The following is a 22,328-nucleotide window of genomic DNA, read 5'->3' on the forward strand; positions in this document are numbered from 1 at the left end:
TAGGAAATCAAACCTGGATCCTATACAAGCACTTAACCAAACTGGGAAAGCTCCCAATGAAATGATTGACATTCATAGATGGATACGAGAAAAACTCAACATGTTAAGTCCAATGCCTCTGATAATCAGTACAAAATCATTCATAGGCATTTCCTTAGCAGCAGATTTACCCCATTTAAGTGGCAGCTTAGGGGTCCTGCTGTTTGCCTAGACTTCTCTGAATACATGCTGCCAGTTACATTGTCTGCATTCTTCAGAACTTTGACAGGTTCCCAAGGGAGTTTGGAAATTAATTTTATTATTCTTTTTTTGCTTGAAATACCCTTGAAGCAAAAACAAAACAAAAAACAACAATACCCATTGTCTTAGATATTAATTTCAATGGAATATGTGTCTGTCTGTGTGCATGCATGGATATACGTTTTTCAGGGAAGAATGTGTGATGAGGTATAAGGTGATGCATTTGGAAATGTGGACTGACATAAGCACTGCAGACAGAGCTTCAGCTATGATACACTTGAGAGGGGGGGGGGGATGGCCAGAAATCCTGATGTTCTTTTGAAATCGCCAAAGGAACATGAATTCACATTTGGCATTCACCGCAGAAGTTTTAATGATACCAACTATCTCACAATCGTGCTTATCAGGGCTGTGGTAAAGATGGAGAGATAAGTGGAATCTAATATAGTATTCTTATCAGCCAAAGATAAAACAAAGGAAATAAACAGAAGTATAAAGCATCCTGCCTTACATCACAAACACTGGTAATGGATAAAATAATGTTCAGTAGCCCTAGTTAAAGCTCTGCTCCAGATTCCTTTTTTTTTACTTTTAGATGCAGTCCTTGACTTATAACTATTTGTTTAGTGACCATCTGAACTTACAACAGCACTGAATGAAGTGACTTATAGCCATTTTTCATACTTACATCCCAGTACTCACAAATCCATCACATGATCCAATCAGGCACCATCCAAAACTGGAGATGCCTTCCAGTCACCTTATCACAGCTACAGGACAAAACGGCCTTGACTTTCGGGAAAAGAATGTCATTATGGCTGTATATCACCCACACTCTGTATAATCCCTCCTCCCAGTTTCCCACAGTAGAAAATGTGGAAGGCCTGAAATCCCAAAGGTAAAAGATGGCTTCCAGGTCTGACAGAAGATTTGCACACTGGAAGGAACAGGACCACCTATATGGCCTTGTTTTCTCCCCACTTAACGGGTTTCCCATGTTGACAAACAGTCTCTGAATATACTCTGAGAAAAATGCCAAAAAAGGAGTGCCTTAGGAGGGGGAGCACTGCTGGACGTATCAGAGAACATCAATCTAAACAAACAAACAAACAAAAAACCCTGCATGAATTAGTCTCAGAAGAGTGCCTTCATTCCCTAATATTTACAAAACTTTATTAGCTACACCTGGCATAGAACTACCTGCTAATAGGGGCACTATGGAATACCAGACTGGACAGTGGTTAAATCCATTAAGAATCCATATCAAGCGTTTTCATTCTGAAATCATCATAAAATGCTTGTTGAAAACTGAACTGATTCAGGATAAGAATGTAGGCAATCTTGTGTTTTAACACAGAGACCAGTGACGTGCGGTGAGGTTTATGACTGGTGAGGCTGGTGACGTCACCAGGAAGGCGGGGAATGGGACCACGTGTGCTGGAGGCTGAGGCTGCCTCAGCTTCCAGCACACGTGATTCCAATCCCCGCCTTCCTAAGCGTGCTCCGCCGGCTCGCGCTGCGCAGTCCCCAACAGCAGCTGCTTTTCAGTGCTTTTCTGAGCGTCTGGCATTTAGGACATCCAGCTATCTACCTAAACGCCAGACGCACAGAAAAGCACTGAAAAGCACTTCGCCTCCAAGCCACTTCGTCTTGATGACATTGCCGCAGCTGCTGAGCACGAACGGACGGACGTAGCCAGAGCGACACCAAGGCGGTCCGGGCGGACGAAAGAGCGAGCGAGTGAGCGATGGAGGATCAGGCAGCCTGATCCTCGGTCGCTCGCATGCTGGACTGCCTTGGCGCCACTCTGACTACCTCCGTCCGTCCGCGCCCGGGAGCTGCGGCGACATCATCAAGATGAAGTCCAGTGGAGGCAGAAATGTTGTCGGTGCTCCCGGACTTCGTCTTGATGACAAAGCCATGAAAGCGACTGGGGAATGACGAGAACCTTCCTGCCTCTGCTGGACTTCGTGCACTCCTTGCGACTGCAAAATATGTCCAGAAGTGGCTTTTGTGGCTAATGGGGTTTGGGCTTCTAGCCCAATAGCCCCTGCCACTTCTGGACGTCTTTTGCAGTCACGAGGAGTGCACAAAGTACAGCGGAGGCAGGAAGGTTATTGGCACTTCTGAGAACCCTCCTGCCTCCGCTGGTTGCCCAGCTGGCACCGCCCCACGAGCGCACCTCCTCCTCCTCCTCCCTCCTCTTCCTCTTCACTCCCCAAAGGCTCTTCTCCTTACCGGAGCTTAGCGGGAGCCGTGTAAAAGGGATGGGAGGAAATATATATTATTATTATATATTATATATTATTTCATGATGAGAGGTGAGGCTCTGCCTCCCCTGCCTCCCCTGACCACACGTCCCTGACAGAGACAATACTTTAACTGTCATATTTGTGTCCTGACATAGAGGGAATCATGTTACTAGTGCAGCCTACTAAAGATGTTGCTGCTATGATTTTTTTAAAAAAACTTTCCAAACCAAAATAAAACAATGATTATCTAACTTACTGCAGAAAAGAGGAGATAGATAATTTTTTAAAAAATAATATTTTCCCAAGTATAGATTTACAATTTACAAACCCACTATTATGAAAAGAAATACTTGATGTTGTGTGCAAAAAAGAGCCTTTTAGATAAGGGAGTCAGACTTTTTTTTTACTCCTAAATTCTTTGTTAGATGAGACAACTATGATATATTTACAACAGTACATCATGCAAATTCTGAAACAAAAGTGTCTTTCTCCCCTCTTCCTAGGTCAAATAAAATGGAAGTTCTACCAGATTTATGAAAAATAAAAAAGAATCATGTGAATTTTAATCGATTTTGTATCCAAGCCAACAAGAGTCTTAGTTGTCCCTCTTATTTATTTGCTTATCACAATATAGATTTAGACACCCATCTCAGCTCTAGGTGGTGTACTAATCCAAAAAAACACAAATAATTGTTTGTACAAGCAGATAACTTCAGGAAAAACTGTTTAAACCTATTGTAGATAAAGCTGTTATATAAAGGCTGCTACAAGATTTTTCCTAGGGCAATTATTTTTGCCCAATTACCTTCTTGTGTTGTTTGTTAAATACTGATCCAAAATTCCTGACTCTAAAGATTGCATGAACTTACCCTAAAGCAACATCGTTTTCATCCTCCTCCTTCAAGCAGGGAAACATTTTGAGACACTCAAGAAGCACAGTTCTTAATTTGGCAGTATATTTTCTGCAAGGAAATAAAAAAAAAACAGCATCTTAAGAATTCATACTCATCACGTAAACATAACTTCAAGTTGATTTGACTCCAGCCACGCAAACAATCAATTAATTTCTCTGTGCCCTCCAAACTTAGTTTGGCAAGTTTTTAGGTATTGGATGCTCTATGCTCCACTCAAAAAAAAAAAAAAAAATCATACAAAAATTTGCAAAATCATCACATCCTGTTAGATGTCAATGATTTTGCTTGAAATTTCATTAGATGTAATGATGTAAGAATGTTGCCTTTTTAAAAGGCATAGATAGATTCTGTTTCTATGTATGTAAAAACTGCAGAAACTAGTCCAGAAAGTCTCCAAAAATTAATAGGGACTTGAACAAGTGGTGGGTTCCGGATCCCGTTGCAACCGGTATGCAGCATACGTGCAGCACACGCATAGCACGCACATGCATACTTACCACCCGCAATGCTCCAGCTGCTCGGTGGAGCGTTGCGTCGGTGCCGTACGCTCCGTGCGCAAAAGCCCTGATCGGCTGAAATACAGGTAAGGAAGGCAGGCAGGCGGGTTTGCCCTCCGGAGCACTGTACCGGAACGGTACCTGGTGCTCCCAGCAGGTATCCCACCACTGACTTGAACACATGTCATTTGTAGTTCAAAACTGGCTGGTCTGGTCAATGACACATTTGTCAGCAGGAACAGTTATTCCCTAGCTGAAATATTATTGCTGCGCTTCAAACGCTAATCCTTTACCAAAGATTCAAGGCAATTAATCATCACAATTGAAAATAATATATAGAAATGTAGTATACAATAAATAGCATTAGTCTTGAAATCTCAGAAACTTTAAAAACTCAAAGCAACCACTTTAAAATACATTGAGAAATCAATTGTCTATAATTATAGTGTTCTTCAGCAGAACCCCTCCTTCCCCTTCACAGCTCCAATGTGGCAATACTGAAGCTCCAAGATGGCTTCAGTCAGGTCAGCTTGAGGGTTGACACTTGCTCTCTTACACTTACATATAAAGCAAAATGTAACTCTAATGGTGTGTGTATCTATGCAGACCCAGAGGATATACAATGGTTTTAAAAGAAGCTCACACTAAACCAGGCTATTTTGGATAACCCGTTTTATTTTGAGGTATTGAAACAGGATTTCTCTCCAACTGCAAAGCTGAATTGGTATTTTCACTAACCTTTTATGTGGTGTCTATTATATAGACAGAAAAGCACACAGGCAGGAAACTTTACCTCACTCCTGACTTCCGGAGACTTTGAGATAGAGTTGCAATCAGATTTATTTGTATCGACAAAAGTGACTCATAACTAGAAAATTTGTAAATAGCAAATTCTGTGAAGTCTGTATCAGGAGCTTTTTTTGAGAGAAAAATATCATGGAGGAGTGAAATCTGATTGGAGAAGGTAACTTAAGAGATATCTAAGTGCCAAGCCATAAAAGCCTTTATAAGGTTAAAATCCACATTTTGAATTGTACCCAAAAACCAATGTAGGGCTTGCAAAATGGATAAAATGGGATGCAGTGGCGTAGCGTGGGGGGTGCAGGGGGGGCCGGCCGCACCGGGCGCAACATCTGGGGGGGCGCGCTCGCACTCGCAGCTCTCTGCCCCTGCCTGGCTCACTCACTCTCTCTCACTGCAGTGTGACACACACATTCCAAACTTGATGCTTTTATCCACTCAGCTCTCAAAGGGCTCCTACTCCTTTCAGGATTTCCCCCCTCTCATTCGGCCAGAATCTCCTCTCTTGTCCCCGAGTTCATGTTACCAAGACTGACTCTCTGGAATAACCCTGAAAAGATTCCAAGCTTTTGTCTGAGCATCTTTCAGTTACACCAGTGATGGCAAAACTTTTTTGGCAAAAGCGGGGGGAGTGCAGGGGGGGTCTTGTGCGGGCGTCGCACACCCATAATGCCCCGCTGCCTCGCTCTCAGGTCGGCCAGGGCCATCCCTGGCAGGCGGTCTCTCTGAGCCGGGCCCTCTTCCCTCCCGGGCCACGTCGGAGCTCCGTCTGCAGAGGTTGCGACCAAGGAGAGTCTCTTGGGGGGGGGAGGCAGACTCTGCAAGGTGGGCAGGCTCTGCGGAGGGGGCGGCGGGGAAGCCGGTCTTGGGAGGAGCACATCAGACACCGCCGGACTCTGGGACACGTTCTCTCCGCCCAAGGGTGCAGCTGTCGGGCGGGGGAGAAACGGCGCCCGGCTCCGCGGAGGGAGGAGGAGAGGCCAAGAGCAGCAGCGGCGGGGGTGGGTGTGGATGGGTGTAACGTTGCAGGCTCTTGGAAGGGGGAGGAGGGAGGGAAGAGAATCTCCTCTTTGTGGGGGAGGTTGAAAGTGTCAACATCCCCCCCTTTTCTTGGCTGCATCCAAATAAGGCTGGAAGAGGCGCCGCATCCCCTGGAGCTTCTCCTCAGCCGCAGATTTGCGCTTTCTCAATTCTGCCACACCCCCACCGCCCATGATCTGAAAGGATGACCCGACTTTCTCCCCCTCCACTTCCACCCCCCCCATCACTTCCCCGGTCTTTGTCCGACCGGGCACTCCGAGGGCGGCGGTCCTACCTGCCGCAAATTACTTGCCTTGCCCCGGGTGCTGACAACCCATGCTACGCCACTGATGGGATCATAGTAGTGGAAATATATGGGTCTCCACATGTATGAAAGACAGTTGGAGAAGGAGTTGAGCAACTGTCTCATATATATTTTTTTCCTTCTAGGAATTTGACAAAGAAAATGAGGAACCAAATTCTTCCATAAATGTGATGCTCCGGCATATTGGCCATTTAACCACTGGATCTTTATTATTTATTAATTTTATTAATTTTATTTGTATCCTGCTTTTATTATTTTTTAAAATAACTCAAGGTGGCAATGCTTTAGGAATGAAGTCAATTGGTGTTGCAAAACTGGCGATAACAATGATTGAGGACATGGATTTTCCTTACTCTTTGTGTATATTAACAAAAAAGCATTTGTTGTTTAGCCAGATGTATCTGCATTTCATATTGCACCCACATAAGTCAATTTTCAATCCAAGGAGAAGGCTTAAGGTGATTTGCAGGCTAGAACTTAGAAACACTTTGTAAAGAGGGAGGAAAATGAAAGAAAATAAAATGATTTGATCAATGATCAGAACAATTAAGAGAATTAAACTACAAAATTATACAACAGTAATAAGAGCATAATAAGGTTACGTAGATTTAAAAAACACTCTGGTTTCTCTTGAAATCATATAAACATAAAAATTATAACAGAACGTGTAACAAAATTTAGAACAGGGACAAAACAATTTCATAAAATAGTAGTTTATAAAAAGGGAAGATTTATGCATTTGTAAAAGCTTTATAACAATTACTTTCATGATAGTGCTGCTAAAAAATGGGTAGTCAGACCTACTACACAATGATGCTTTTTTTCCATTATCTCTGCTCACATTTTCTTGCAAAACAAATCTTTTATTTAAAAAAAAATCTTCCAGAAACTGGGGAAAACATTCTTTTTTAGTTCACTTTTTAATGCGTAATTCCATAGTGGTCTCTTCCTCCAAAACAAATGGTTGTTTTATTATTTTAAATATTGTTTATCATTGCAAGAGTGGCTCTTCAATATTTTATTGCTTTATAATTTTGTGTTCTTACAGTTGCTAAGGGCACCTTAGAAATATACCGAGCAATGGGTGGGACTTTTTAATGTACTGTACAGTATACATTAGGAAAGTATTTCAATCACTATTCATTGAAGCATATCTTGAAAGAAGATGTGCCTTAGTAGCAAACACTGTAAAAATGTCTGGGTGTGATGCACCAAAGAGATCTGGGGTAAGATTATAGACACTTTAATATAAGTAAAGGGATTACAGAGACAGGAAGAAAATTAAAAAGAAGAGAGACTTGGATGTTGCAGTGGTACAAAGTTAGAGAGACATCCAGTTAATATTTTAACAGAGATCTATAAGGTGTTGAATAGCTGAGGAAGGAAACTCACATAGAAATGAATAGAAAACATTAACTCCCTTCACACAATGCAGTACAGTAGTATGTAGAGAGAGACAGCTTTAATAGATTGCAAAAACACAGATTTTTTTTCCAGCCTTGCCTAGTGTTTGGAGAGATGCCAAGCTTCTGAAGGGTCATCCATGTACAACAGCTTCATAACTGTTCTAGAAAAAAACAACAGGAAAACTTGCCAGCTGCTAACTCACAGAGAAACAGAAGGATGGCTGAGAGCCAGACTGCTAAATTGCTGAGTGACTGATGGTGCTGGAATGTGGAAATGTGATCGAGGTGTCTAGAACATTTGCATCTAGAACAGGGGTGTCAAACTCGATTTCATTGAGCGCCGCATAAGGGTTGTGTTTGACCTCAGGGGGCCGGGGTGGGCATGGCAAGGTTGACATCACTCAGGTAGGAGGTGCCTGTAGTGGTCTCAGCGCTCTGCCAGCGAAAACAGGCTCCTGAGTTCCGTTTTTGGCTGTGACAGCCTCCTGCAACCCTCTGCCAGCAAAAACGGAGCTCCGAAGGGTGGCATGCTGCTCCTTTGCTGTTTCCAGGGCAACCCCACAGGCCAGTTGTAAGCACCCGGCAAACCAGATCCGGTTGCAAGCCTTGAGTTTGACCCTCCTGATCTAGAAGACAGAAGTAGTCCTTGACTTACAAACATTTATTTAGCAACCCTTCAAAGTTACAACAGCACTGAAAAAAGTGACTTACAACCAGTCTGCACATTTACAACCATCACAGCATCCCAATGGTGACGTGATCAAAATTTGGGTGCTTGGAACACGTATTTACAATGGTTCGTGTCAGAGGTGGGCTGCTGCCGGTTCAGACTGGTTCAGGCAAACCAGTAGTTCTGACCACTGGCTGGGCCTGCCTACCTGCCCCAGTGCTAGCCTGTCCTATTTATTTCACTCTCTAGCTTTGTTTCCCACCCACGAAGCCTAGCTGATTGCCGCGCCTCACCTGCTCTACTCACCGTGGCGGCCTGAGAAGATCTGTTGTGTGTTTGAAGCCGCACGAAAGCAAGCATGCTCACATTTCCAGTGTATGTGCAGCACACCTCTGGTTCTAGTGTCCTGGAGTGATCGCCATCACTGGAGGTTTATGACTGGGAGGCTATAAGGCTCCTACTTCAGCAGGGGGTTGGACTAGATGGCCTTTGAGGTCCCTTCCAGTCCTATGATTCTATGATTTGCAACTGTCTCAGTCGACGTCCGCCAAGCAAAGTCAGTGGGGGAAGCCAGTTTTGCTTAAAGATGGCATGATTCACCTAACAATTGCAGTGATTCGCTTAACAATCACAGCACAAAAGGTTGTAAAATCAGGCAGGACTCAATTAATGACCGCCTTGCTTAGCAATGGAAATTCTGATCCCAATTGTGGTCACAACTCAAGGGCTATCTGTAACAGCTTCTTAAAATATTGTGTGGGACAGCCTGGAAGGTAACTCAGTCATCATGGGACAGACAGAAAGCAGCAGAATTCAACTCTCAGCTGAAAGCTATATGCAACAAAGGAAAAATGGTGAGCTGTCAGTCATAAGAGGTGACATTTACATCTAAGGGACTGGTCCTTCTGAAATCTCCAGAGAGAGAGGGAAACCGAACAAAATATTGAAGACACAGACCATGCAAGTGACAGCAGTTTAACATTTAAATAGGAGGGGAGTAAAACCAAAACTTGGTTGTTACTTAAACTTGATTCGCCAAGCTTAAAAAATGTTCTATGTAAATTGACAGGTTTCTAGAGAAACATCTGGGATATACGTTAAGCTTTAAGGCTTAAGGCTTTGTATATTAAAAAATAGATGCTACCTGTCTGTCTACGAATAAATTCAACCTTTCAACACTGTGCCTAACCTACCTATGCCTTGAACTATAGACTTTTGAAATCAGGCATAAAAAAAGTTTATTCAGCAATGGATTAGCTGTTCCTAAGCCAAAATTGAACTCTGAAGGTATTTAATCCTTAGTTTGCTCTATTTGCTTTTAATTTCTAATGCAGATCAGACTTGAAATGGTGCCTTCTATCTCTTGCATTGCTATTTGAAACAACGCTTCTGAATATGCCTGCCTCTACTCCAATTAATAGCTATCCATATACTACTAAAGCTCTTGTGTCTGTCTGCTTTTAACCTTCAATTGAGCAGAACTGGATGGTTCAGGGCAAGAATTATTGAACCAATGTAATCCAGATCACTAACTTACATAATTCTGAGACAATGACATTTGTGAAAGTTGTTGCTGCTTCAGCTCCACTGCACTGCTGCTGTTCAACACAGCTGCCACACTGACAAGGTCAATTTGCAGTCACATGATCCTCATTTTCAAAATTCCCTGACGGTTTCCCACAAATTGATGGGAAAGCCAGAAGGAACTGATATGATTGCCCATGTTCCTTTGCTCCTTGCCACCTTCTGCACTTAGCAAAATCTTTGCTTATGGGAAGCTTGCAGGGAAAAAGTCCATAGAGAATCCAGCAGGGAAGATCATCTTTCACCAGTCCCTTTGAACTTGCCTGCTGGGGAGGAGAGGGGAGGGAGAGAACTATAATAGTTATCTGTTAGTTTCCCTGTTAAAGGGACCTGACAGCCATATCCTAATTAAGCATGCCTCTCATTTCAGTATATATAAATAGATATTCTCACTCCCTCATAATCCAATTAATTTATAATAAATATGATGATCAGGAGAGCACCCTTAACACTGGTCTTTCTGATATATGCCAGGAAATTTGAATTATATACTTGCTTTTTTTCCCCCTTTCAGTTCATTGCTGTTAGCCATTTTAACAAGTAGGCCATTGCTGAACACATCTTGCACTGCATATAAAATGTTCTTGGTTTAAACTAGAGATGCGTAGAACCTCCTGAGGAATGCTGGCAGCCTTAGCAAAACTTGGTTTGAGTGTTTGACATTCCTCTGATATTTCATCCAAGCAGCAGTCTCCCGTTGGCTTTGAAATTTTGCCATCCGTGAAATTTTGCATGAAAGATAAAGTACTGCTTAATACTATCATCATTCTTTTAAAAAATATTAAAAGGTGATATAACTACAACAAAGCATCAGACAAAAAAAATTCTGAGAGAGACTAAAACCTAGTAGTTACTGTACATCCCTTAAGTCAAGAATTTATACAGGAAGAATGTCATCACATAGAGAAACATATTAATCTAAAACTGAACTAGGTTCAGTTCCAATTATTTTTTCTATTAGTGATCTCCTGGAGTATACTCCAGCTTGCAATAGATTGCAATAGATTCCACATAGCATGCTGACAACCTTTGTTCATTATTAAATTAAGAGGGAGTTTAAGTATTTCCTCTTAACGTACTAAAATAATTCGATTCTCCTATACACATTTTTTAAAAAAAACCACACACCTCATTTTGCCATTGAATTTTTTTAAAAATTCTGCTCTGGGAAATTCTGATCTTTCCTTTTTCACAACAAAAGGCTGGAATGAAAGCAAAAACATGGCATTTGTAGAAATTTCAGTCAAAATGGTTTCTTTTTTGCATGCTTTTACCAATGATCTTTCTTACTGTCTTTTTCTCTCAAGGAAAAAAAAATCATAATCTAAGACAGTGATGGCTGACCTTTTTGTTATTGGGTGCCAAAAATGTGAGCAAAAAGTGCGCCTCAGGCGCACTTGTGCATGTGTGCACAACTTCCCCTTGCTTCCCCCCCCCCCCAGGCATGCCACACTGTTCACCTTGAAGCTGAACTTGGTATTTCCTCCAGGGGAGGCCATTTTCATTTTGGACAATAGAACGTGTTTTGTCCTCCTTTTCATTGTAAAAAAGTTGGTCACTTTACATTTTCGCCTTCCCCAAGCTCCAGGAAAGCCTCCGGAGCCCAGGGATGGCAAAAATGGCCTCTCCGGAAGGCCGAAAATCAGCTGACCGATGTGCGCATGCTCACTGGAGCTGACAGCTCATCTGTCGGCAGTTATAGCTCCATGTGCCACAGGCGGCACATGTGCCATAGGTTCGCCATCACAGATCTAGGTTTTGTCAAAACTAGGGAAGCCAATACATAACCTTCTCTGGAATGTTTGGATGCATCTCCCATAATCCCTAATTAAGAGTTGTGGTAATAGAAATTGGGAAACCCATATTTTTGGAAGGTATTTAACAATTAAATTAGTCATTTATTTTATTCTGTTAGGCCAGGCTGGCTTGCTGGAAAAGCCAACTTTTTAGGGCGCGTCGGAAGGACCGAAGGTCGGGGATTATGCGAAGCTCCAGGGGATGCTCATTCCAGGGGAAAGGCGCTCCCACAGAGAAGGGTCTCCCCCTGGGGGTCGCTAGCCGACACTGTCTGGCCGATGACACCCTGAGGAGGTCATATGCTCTAACCTCTTCTCACACTTAGAAATCTTTTACATCTGTGTTTGTAGTGTGAAAAATTCAGGTATTTCATAGTTTATTACCATCTATATACTACAAAGCTATATCCATTTTTTTTCATCTTGTGAGTCTCTGATTCTTTTTTGCTTTCACATACCCTTTCTAGGATGTTCTCTTATCATTCCTCTTCTGTCAGTCAGCTTATATGGTGAGCCCGGAGGTAAGAAATTATCTTTTTTTTAAGAAAAGTATTCTGGAGTGCTAGTAATTTTAAGCTCTTCAAAAATAAAACATGATGTTCTGATGTTTAATGCATAATTTTATAAAGCAGCTATAGTGTAGCTTGCCAGACATATGCTATTTGACGCAGTTTGATATGGATATGCCACATGTCATTTCTATAACTTTATTCACATTAATGGTTTTTTTAATAAGGAGTTTGCCAATTAACTGAAAAACAAGTTCCACAGGTCAGGGAAGATTATCATGATTTATATAAAAGTAACTTCATTAGTTACTCCCATCCAGTCAAAAGGTTGACTTTTCCAACTTCATAGAATTCTGCTAATTAGTTATAACTGATTAATGAGAGTCAGTACCCAAAACATTCTAGTTTTAATTACTCAAGCTCTGAAATATAGTAAAGAAATATAGTAAATATAATAACACCATTACGTCCATCTCTGATATGCAAGAATTGTTTCATTCCTTTGCAATTGAGTGGAAAGACCAGATCTTAGTTTATGAAACTCACTGGATAAATTTGAGCCAGATATTTCTCAGCCCAACCTATCTCACAGTCATATTTGGAGAAAATTAAGAGGGAGTATTATGCATGCTGCCATAAAGTATAAAATATTTGAAATGCCTCAAATGTGAAAGCTACTCAATGTTCCATATCTTTTCACTCTCAGCTGATTTCTTTCTTCACATCCAAATCAGAAGTTTGTTTATATGATTTATGTAGTCACTCAGCTCAACTTTTGCAAAGTATTAATGATAAAGTGCTTAGCATATAAAACTTCCTTGCCACCTTATGTCTTAAATTCTCCAGAAAACTAATCCTGTTATTTTTGTGGGTATTTATATTTGGATGAAGGGCATCAGTTATCGTGTAATTTCCCTCACTTGTGAAAAACAAAGACTTGAGCATACAATATGGGGTATTTTGATTTATTTCAGTAAAGTGTTTTGAATCCATTTGATATCCCAGAATTAGACCGTATCTCATTAAGCTCATTCAGATGTAGAATGTACCTTATACTATTTGCATAAAAGATTCATTGCAACAAAGAATAAAAACATAGTGTTATATTCAAATTATCCGAATGCATGCATGCATGCATGCATGTATGCATATACCCTGCAATTAGCTTTCCCTACGTTAGCTTTCAAAACTTGTTTCTACCCAGAAGTTCTCGTAATACATGTTCCAGAATAACTACTCAATTATATAATTAACTTGCTGCCTGGGATTTCTAGGAAATGTAGTCTTTGCACACCTGGACAACATCAAATTGAAATGGCTTTTCTAGCAGATCCTGTATGTTTACAGCAAATCCCATTGCAGACTGTATATTTGCAAAAGCATGATTTTGGGTTGCACAGTTGGAGCTCCTATTCTGGCTTTTATAAGTAATGTCCCATACAAAGTGCCACTTTTTACCATGAAATTCATACTGGAAGGGAAAGGAAGAAGAGTGGAATCAACTAACTTTCAAATCTTCCATATACCTATCATAGTGGCTTTTGTTCCTGAGCAATCAGTGGCAAACATAAAATCAAAAATCGCTCTTGCATGCTGCAAACAAATTTAATAAAGAATAAAGCATTTTCCTCTCCAGTAGCAAATGCTAACATTGTATTGTTAATGTCAAAGAAGTGGGGCTACAGGCATTCACATATTAATCCTTTGATACAGCTTCTATTTTTAATTGTAATTAAGCATAGTTTCTGTAAATGCCTCTTGGAGTCTTATACACACAGCACTGCAAAAGAGACTCATTAGACGCTACTCTTCCCTAAAGCATTCCACTCTTCCGACCCAATTGCATGAAAGCCAATTAGCAAAGATGTTGTTCCTCATGTTCTGGGGACTAAAACTATGATCTGAAAAGCCGGCATATAAATATTAATACCGTCAACTTGCTAGTCTGACATTTTCATAAATGTGAAACAATAGATCTGACATCTTAGGCCAGGCAAACCTCTTTCATGCTCTAAGATTGGTTGATAGATAGAGTCTAGATCAAAATCCAACTAATAATGGCTATTAAGATTCTTGCTTCCAAATAACGTTAATGTTTAAAGAAATCTAGACATGCCGTAAATGAAATTTGCCTGTACTATAATTTACAAAATAATACAAATATTCCCACCCACTAGGACCCAAGGTGAAGCTATCACAATAATCTTTCAGTTATTAGACATTCTTGCCTTTTCCTCCTAAGGTGAAAAATCTAGCTCACATATTTGTTGTACGAGCACATTTGTGACTGCCTCATTTAATGACTGTTCACAGTTATGATAAAAAGTAACTATGTCTAATTGTCGGATATACAGCATGACCTTTGCAGGCCTGTAAAGCAAAACAAAGCTGAAGTAAGATCATAAGGCACAGCTGTGGTTTCACTTAGCAATTGCTTTGCTTAACAACAACAGTTGTGGTTACTAAGTGAGGACAACCTGTAAAGACAAAATTATTACTATAATAGCAAGCTATTACATCAATCTGTTTCTGAACTAAAATGGTCAGGAGAAATCAAGAAATGCAAAGGACACATCAGCTGCAAAGTTGACTAAGATCATTTATTTCTTCCTCATTCACTTCTACCTCACATGGCTGCTAGGAGCTTGTTCGTAAACCAGACATCATCTTTAGCATAAACCAACACCCTGACTTTCTTGTACAGGTAATCCAAAAGGGAATGATTTGCTGAAGTGAATGCTGAAATGATGGGGGATCTGGAATCAAGCTGTTGAGGAGGTTCAATAAACTCTTCTCCCAAAAAATCAGAAGCTGTCATCCGCTAGATGTCACTGGATGTTGGCAAATATAATGTAATTCTATGTTAAATACTGCTTTATCTTACAAAGAATATTAAAATATATGTATTCTTTAAAAATATAATGAAGAATAGTCTCTTGCTGAGACATCTTCTCTACATTTTCTCCTTTCAGGGAACATGGAAGCCAATAATGATCAGATTCTTCAGATACTATCAGATTCCTTACGCACACTAAAGGAACGCTGGAAGAGGACAGAAAGCTTTCTCCACAATGAAGCAGTATCAAAATTGGGACACCTGTAATTTTTTTTTGGTATTACAGCTGCCTTCATCCACTTCCATTTTTCCATTCCCATATTGTCATTTCTATAGCAATTTCAGGCACCAAGGAAAGCTTTTTGGTGTGCCCAAGGAATATTATTTCAGCACCGCATTCTCTAATAAGAGGATTCTTTTAGTGTGGGCTTCAAAGAATTCTACCTACTCCCGCTACCAGCACCAACTGGCTAATTTACAGAAATTGTCCTATAGGAAGAAAAAGAATTTTTAGAAAGCCCTAGATGGGATGGGAATGATTGTCTCCTGTGATACTTTAAAAAAAATAGTGCTGTTCAGTTCTCCAGAAAGTAGAGCTTAGAAACATAAGATCACTGTGCAACTAGGACTTTAATATTGGCTTGTTTGTAAAAGCTGTTAGTTAAAAGAGCTGTAGGCCAAAAACCATCAAAATTGAAATAATTAGTGTTTCACTGAGAGCAAAACTAATTACCAAATGTCGGAAGCCTATTTGAAAGAGAAGAGGGAGATTGTCTGCATAAATCTAGAATGAATGTTTCCATTTCCCACTGAGGGAGGAAAAATAAATGCTTTTCCAGCACTTTTTTGGAACTTCCATATAATTACAGCTGAGAACTAAACCACAACCAAATAGTGAACTACCTCAAGTGGAATGGATACATTGAACAGATCAAATCTCCCTTAATCCTATAGCTACTTCTTTTCTCAAGGATGAGTGGACCACTGAGCGGTCCTGTGGAAAAGACAGTTGGGTGAGTGTACGCATATCATTGAATGTAATTCTTTCTCAGTCTTGCTTTTCATTTTGCTTATCGCCTGCCTGTCAGTAGAATCAAAGTTCAATCAAGATGACTGATCTAGAAGATTATTATAGGAATCATATCAATATTGCTCCTATGGATGAGCACAATGAGATAAAAAAAACCTCAGCCCATTCATGATTGGTTGGTGCTAATTAATTGCAGATATGAGAATGCCCAGCTTTTCCCAGCTTTTATGTTTCTGGCCCACAAACAAATTAAATTATTCCATATACAAAAACATGCTCCTAGAATTTACCAATCTTGGAGAAAATCCCTAGACAAATTAAATAGGAAAACTAAGGTCTATCCTGAGTACCAATTATAGAGGCATAAAAGAAATGATTTAGAAGGGTGAATTAAGCCAAGGTGTCAGCGAACTCAAGTTTTAAATCAACTCTATTTATACATGCAGGATTGTTACATGCTAAATTCCTGACAGAAAAATCACAGGCCCAGAAGCCAGATGGTTGAAATAAACACCCATTTTCAAAGGAACATGAGTATTTTCAGACACACAATTTTTTAAAAAAACCCTCAGTTTCTATTAGAAAAGCAACAAAATACAAATAACCTATTTAGAAATATATGGGCCCATGAGCACATGTTCTTTAATACTGAATCGTTATAGCCAATTATATTCATTTAAAATAATCCTTTAAAACTACTGGCCACCTGGTAATTCTCTTTGAAAAAATGATTTGGGATTATCAAAGCATTTATGAGATACCAAAAGATTGCATAAGAAAATGCTCGTTTCATTTCAATGGCTCTATTCACTTTTAGTACCCCATGAACTGTCAGCCAGTCATTTTTTTATTTTAATTTTTGAATTGCACAGACTCTGTATTTGTGGGTGATAGACACCCTGACATTTGTGGATATTGTGTTGTCTATCGAGACAGAGCAGGTGGGCGGGGGAAGCATCAGGGAAGAAGAAGTGATTCTATTGAATCTTAAAGAAACCCTTCCATTTGCAGAAGGAGCACAATCAAACTAAACTGTTTCGTACAGTGGTGAAATTCAAAAAAATTTTTACTACTGGTTCTGTGGGCGTGGCTTGGTGGGCATGGCAGGGGAAGGATACTGCAAAATCCACATTCCCACCCCACTCTGGGAGCAGCCAGAGGTGGCATTTGCCAGTTCTCCAAACTACTTAAAATTTCCATTACCGGTTCTCCAGAACCTACTGAATTTCGCCCCTGGTTTCATATCTATATATGTTACTATGAAATCAAAGTCAAATCAAACTACAATAACTTTCTGAGGAAAATAGAGTTTTTTAGGGGGTGGGGGAAAGTATCTGAGCATATGCCAGCCAAGCAGCTGTCTTTGAGCAGCTCCTGTGTTGCAAACTAACCTCACTTGAACAGAATCTAATTTTATATCCCAATGTGGAGAAGATTTTTTTTTTTGGGGGGGGGGAAATGGCACGGAATTTGTTATACAGCCAGGCATTCCAAGTTGGCCTAATTTATATTCCAAACCAAGTAAGATGAAATCTCAAAGCATCAGTAATAAAGGGTATAACGTAAACTGTGCATAAAAAGTAGCCTATAAGACAAAAAGACAGATCAGAACTCAACTCTCTGCTACATTTTTCAGAAGAGGGAAAACAATTTCCTCCCTTCGAAGAAATATTGGAGAGAGACACCTGCATCTTTCTAGGGAGATTGGACAAATGAGAAATGATGAAGCCAGCAAAGCTTTATAAAATATGTGTCTGCTGATGCTTTTTTAAAAGTGTATAAAGCATCTAAGTATCCGAAAGCGTGGGCACAGCAGCTATATTGGGTGCCCCAAAAAAGTCACATGTAACACCTATGCTCCGCAAACTGCATGTGGTGTTAGTTTGCTTCCAGATGTAATCCAAGAGGTTAGTTGTGATTTATAAAGTCCTACATAGCATAAGGCCAGACTGCCTGCACAACTGGCATTGACCCATTACATTAGCCCATTGTACCCAAACAGACAGGAAAGGTATGTTGCAGACACTGACAAGTAAAGAACTCCAACTGGCGGGGTCTAGGAATAGAGCTTTCTCTGCCATAGCCCCCACTGGAATATTCTTACTCCCAGAGGTAAGTTAATTTCCAAAAAAAGGGGTTAAAACTGGGTTCTATGGTCCAGAGGAGCACACAGCTGTAAGGTTTGCTGGTGCCCTGAGAGGTCTCCCTTTGCCTTTTTATGTTTATTCTTGCTTCTTTCTTAAAAAATAATTTTAATTTTAACATTTTAATTTTTATATACATACCTTTTTTATATTTTGACATTTTATTGCATACCTCTTTGAGGAAGATGGGCAAGTCGGAAGTGCAAAAAATGAAATGAAATGAGAAGGAGGGAGAAAGAAAGAAAGAAAGAAAGAAAGAAAGAAAGAAAGAAAGAAAGAAAGAAAGAGGAAGGAAGGAAGGAAGGAAGGAAGGAAGGAAGGAAGGAAGGAAGGAAGGAAGGAAGGAAGGGATAAATTTTACATGAAATCAACTCTGTGAACTTTTAAAGCTTGTTGAAAAACACAATCCCTCAATTACAATCTGAGGAATTATAATTTGAGGACAGAAAGACTGGGACCCATTATTTATTGTTCGTATAATTTAGTCCACAAACTTGTTCACTTATTGCTATTACAGACTTCTCCCTAATATTCTTGTGCTTTCCAATGAATAGTTGAAACAAATAAAAATAAAATAAATGAATAAATAAATAATTTCAGAAAGTCTTTCCTCTGAATTAGGTAATCAGTGTTGATACACAATTTGCATACTTTATTAGAATATATTGCAGTTCTGCTTTTTTGTCACTATCCCATACCTATGAGTTCATAATTTAAGCAACACATTAAGCATTCATATTTATATACTGTCACTTCCCTAGCTATCAATGCTAAGGGTATATCATTTTCAAGTCTGTTTGAAAGTAGGTGTCAGTATGAATTTGCATTATCAGGGACAATAAAATCCCCATTTGCGATTCCTAAGATAAAACCTTCAAAATCTTTCTCTATTGATGGATATAACCTCTGATCTGATTTTTTTCTAGCTTTTTACATCCTCCCACTTCATCAAACAATTATTTAGTTCAAGTATTAATAAAATCACAAAAATCAACAAAAGTAAGTTTAATTTTTTTTTAGATGTGCAGGAACTCTTGCTAATGTACCGTATCGTATCGGCATCCCGAATCATCAGAATGCATATGATATCCAATTATGCACCCTGACCAAGGCTGCCAGTTGATGCTCCCACTGCTTGGAAGCTGTTCAGTCCTAGATGCAGATGACAATCCTGACAAGACTAAGCGGCTGCGGATATTTGGGCATCCTACATCTGGGGACTCTTATCTTTTACGCTTGGATCAGTGGTGGGTTCCTGCTGGATCGCACCGGATCGCGCGCGCTCCCTTTCAGCACTCCACCTGGCTTGCGCGCTCCCTTTCAGCGCTCCACCTGGCTTGCGCACTCCCTTTCAGCGCTCCACCTGGCTCTCGCGCTCCCTTCCGGCGCTGAAACCGGAAGTACAGTCTTGCCCCGCCCCTGGCGAAGCAACGACGCCTGCCTGCGCTCCACCAGTTCGGCTGGGAACGGAGATGTTTCCTCAGCGGAGCAGAGCGCCTGAAAAGACTTTTCAGGCGCTCCGCTCCGCTGAGGAAACATCTCCGTTCCCAGCCGAGCTGGTGGAGCGCAGACAGGCGTCGTTGCTTCGCCAGGGCCGGGCAAAACTGTACTTCCGGTTTCAGCGCCGGAAGGGAGCGCGAGAGCCAGGTGGAGCGCTGAAAGGGAGCGCGCAAGCCAGGTGGAGCGCTGAAAGGGAGCGCGCAAGCCAGGTGGAGCGCTGAAAGGGAGCGCGCAAGCCAGGTGGAGCGCTGAAAGGGAGCGCGCGCGATCCGGTGCGATCCGGGAGGAACCCACCACTGGCTTGGATGGAGTAGCATTTCATCATTCAAGCCAGGTGAGGGTCAGCCTGCACTCACAGCTCTTGCTTGACAAGCAGAAGGAACCTTTGAACAGATCCATCTGCTGTGGCAGTTGCATCCGCTGCTAGATGGTCTCTCCTGGTCTAGTCACTTAACTGAATGGAATATTGCAGGGTGTCTATGTAGAGTGACCTCTACCAATGCCCAGAATCTACAGCTGATCCAGCATATGGAAGTGATAGGAATACCACAGTGCACCCATGGATATGCTAGTTGGTGGTTATTACCTATAAAACCCTTCAGGGAATAAAGTCTGGTTATTTAAAGCATCACTACTTCTAATAGTTTCTTTCTTCCATCCATGGCCCTTGGTTAAAGACTGTTGCCTTTCAGGACCAAGGAAGCATAACCTTTCTCTTGCATGGCGGTTTTGACCCACAAAACTCCCAACCAATAACATTCTGTAATCTGGGGCAGATTACTCTGAAAATCTATGTTTTTATGCCACTATCTGGCAAGGATCTTCAAGGTTGTTTTTTTACCTGGTTTTTGACAGCATTAAACTCATTACATACAGTACAGCGAAGAAGCAACCCACAGAATGAATACTCAGCAGGATATTGAAGGGGATTCAAAGTTCTGATGAGTGATAGAACATTCCATTTCAAAGATAATTGCCTAACTCCTCCTTTGCCTTCTAGCTCAAGGATGACAGTCCTGCTCTGTAGTTTTAGTAACACACTCTTTTGTCTATACCCAATTATGCAGCTAATGACACCTTCAGGAACAGTCTGCTGGGGCCATTTTAATCTAGTTGCTTGCCCCTGCATTACAGCTAGTCCTCAATTTATGACAACTGAGCCCAAGGTTTCTGTTGCTAAGTGCAACATTTGCTGAGTGACTCTTGCCCCATTTTTTGCCACGGTTGTTAAGTGAATCAGTTGATACAGTTGATTAGTAACCCAGTTCTTAAATGAATCTGGTTTCCCCATTGACTTTGCTTGTGAGAAGGTTGCAAAAAGGTGACCATGTGACCCTGGGACACTGCAACTATCATACATATGAGTCAGTTGCCAAGTGTCTGAATATTGAACACGTGATCATGGAAGGCTGCAAAGGTTGTAACTGTGAAAAATAGTCATAAGTCACATTTTTCAGTGCTGTTGTAACTTTGGTTACCAAATGAACTGTTGTAAGTCAATGACTACCTGTATATCCACGTACAACCTGGGCAAGTGAACAGGCATCACAACTATCTAAGGGAATAAACTGGTTTTCTTTTCAAGGCTTGAATGCCTTTAGGGGTCATATGCTCAATCATAGCCCCGTCGGAGCCTGAATTCGTGGGGGAGGATGAGCCAGAGCTATGGCCGACAAAGACTGAGGGGGTGGCTTTGCTGGCTTTGGAGGAACCGAAGGAGAAGCAGGATGAGGCAGCCCCTAGGCCCCTCAGGCTTGGATGGCTTGCAAGCAGGGAGGAACGGGGGCAGGCAAGAGAGGGCAGGCAGTGGAGATGACGAGCAATGGAGCTCAGGAGATGAGCTTCCTCCTGATGCCAGAGCACGAAGAGTGGAGAGGAGGCAGGAACAGTGCAGGCTGACCCAATGATTCAGGAAGAGAGTGCCCTGCCCCTCTTCACAAGGCACACCTGGGGACTGGGGTTTAAGGAAACACTGTGGGGGAGGGGCATTTGGAACAACCGCTGAATTTGCGGAGTTTTCTATGCCATTGCTGATGCTTGGAGTTTCCTGGACTAATTGTTTGATCTTTTGCTTCCTGAACCCATTGCCTTGTTCCTTTGCTTTCTGGACTCATTGACTTATTCCTTTGCCCTGCTGGATTTCTTGTTTTGAAGCCGTTGTGCTAACAGTATTTTGCTGGACTATTACAGCAGCTCCAGAGGCTGCTGGAAATGTGTGTGAGGAGGGAGTGGGGAGAGAGCACTTTGCTCTGGGACTTGCCATAAATGTGGGAGCATTTGGCGGAAAGTTGGAGCAGTAAAGGGATGTTTTAAACTATCAGCTGACTGTGTTGCCTCCGTGCCTTGCCCCAGGTCATCACAAGTACCCAGAAACATAAGAAAGAAGAACGTTTCAATACCTAGAGATTATTTTAATCAATGTCAAAGATATTATGAGTTAACACAAGTCAGTTCGTAGCAGTAATTCAGTTTCTGTAAATACAGCAATAGCAAGCTTTGATGAAGAGCAAAAATTAAAATCTGATATAAAAACGGACACCTCTTACCCATAGTTATATATTAGAAATGGAATGTCAGTTCAGTTCTAGCAGAAAAACGTCCTTTATGTATGTAGGAATGTGTTACTAGATTCTTGAATAAACTCTACTAACTTACATGGATTTGTACAGCTTTAAATTACACTGTGCTGATGCAAAGCTTAGACGCTGAATTATTATGCAGGGTCCAAGTTTTAACTTCTCCATGAACCTGCTGCTGAATGGCTTAGTATAAAATAAGAACTTCTATTCTTTGATTATCAAAAG

General features: G+C 41.1%; 1 long non-coding RNA gene across 1 annotated transcript in view; it reads right to left on the reverse strand.

The window, feature by feature from the left end:
- LOC309387701 overlaps positions 1–22,328 on the reverse strand; it is a 578,882-nt gene that overhangs the window by 417,683 nt on the left and 138,871 nt on the right. Inside the window, exon 2 of the long non-coding RNA XR_014174641.1 lies at positions 3,362–3,454. This is a non-coding gene — a long non-coding RNA (uncharacterized lncRNA). The remainder of the gene's footprint in view (positions 1–3,361; positions 3,455–22,328) is intronic.

This window comes from Natrix helvetica, assembly GCF_964273705.1.
Source record: "Natrix helvetica genome assembly, chromosome: 2".
Classification (NCBI taxonomy): Eukaryota; Metazoa; Chordata; class Lepidosauria; order Squamata; family Natricidae; genus Natrix; species Natrix helvetica.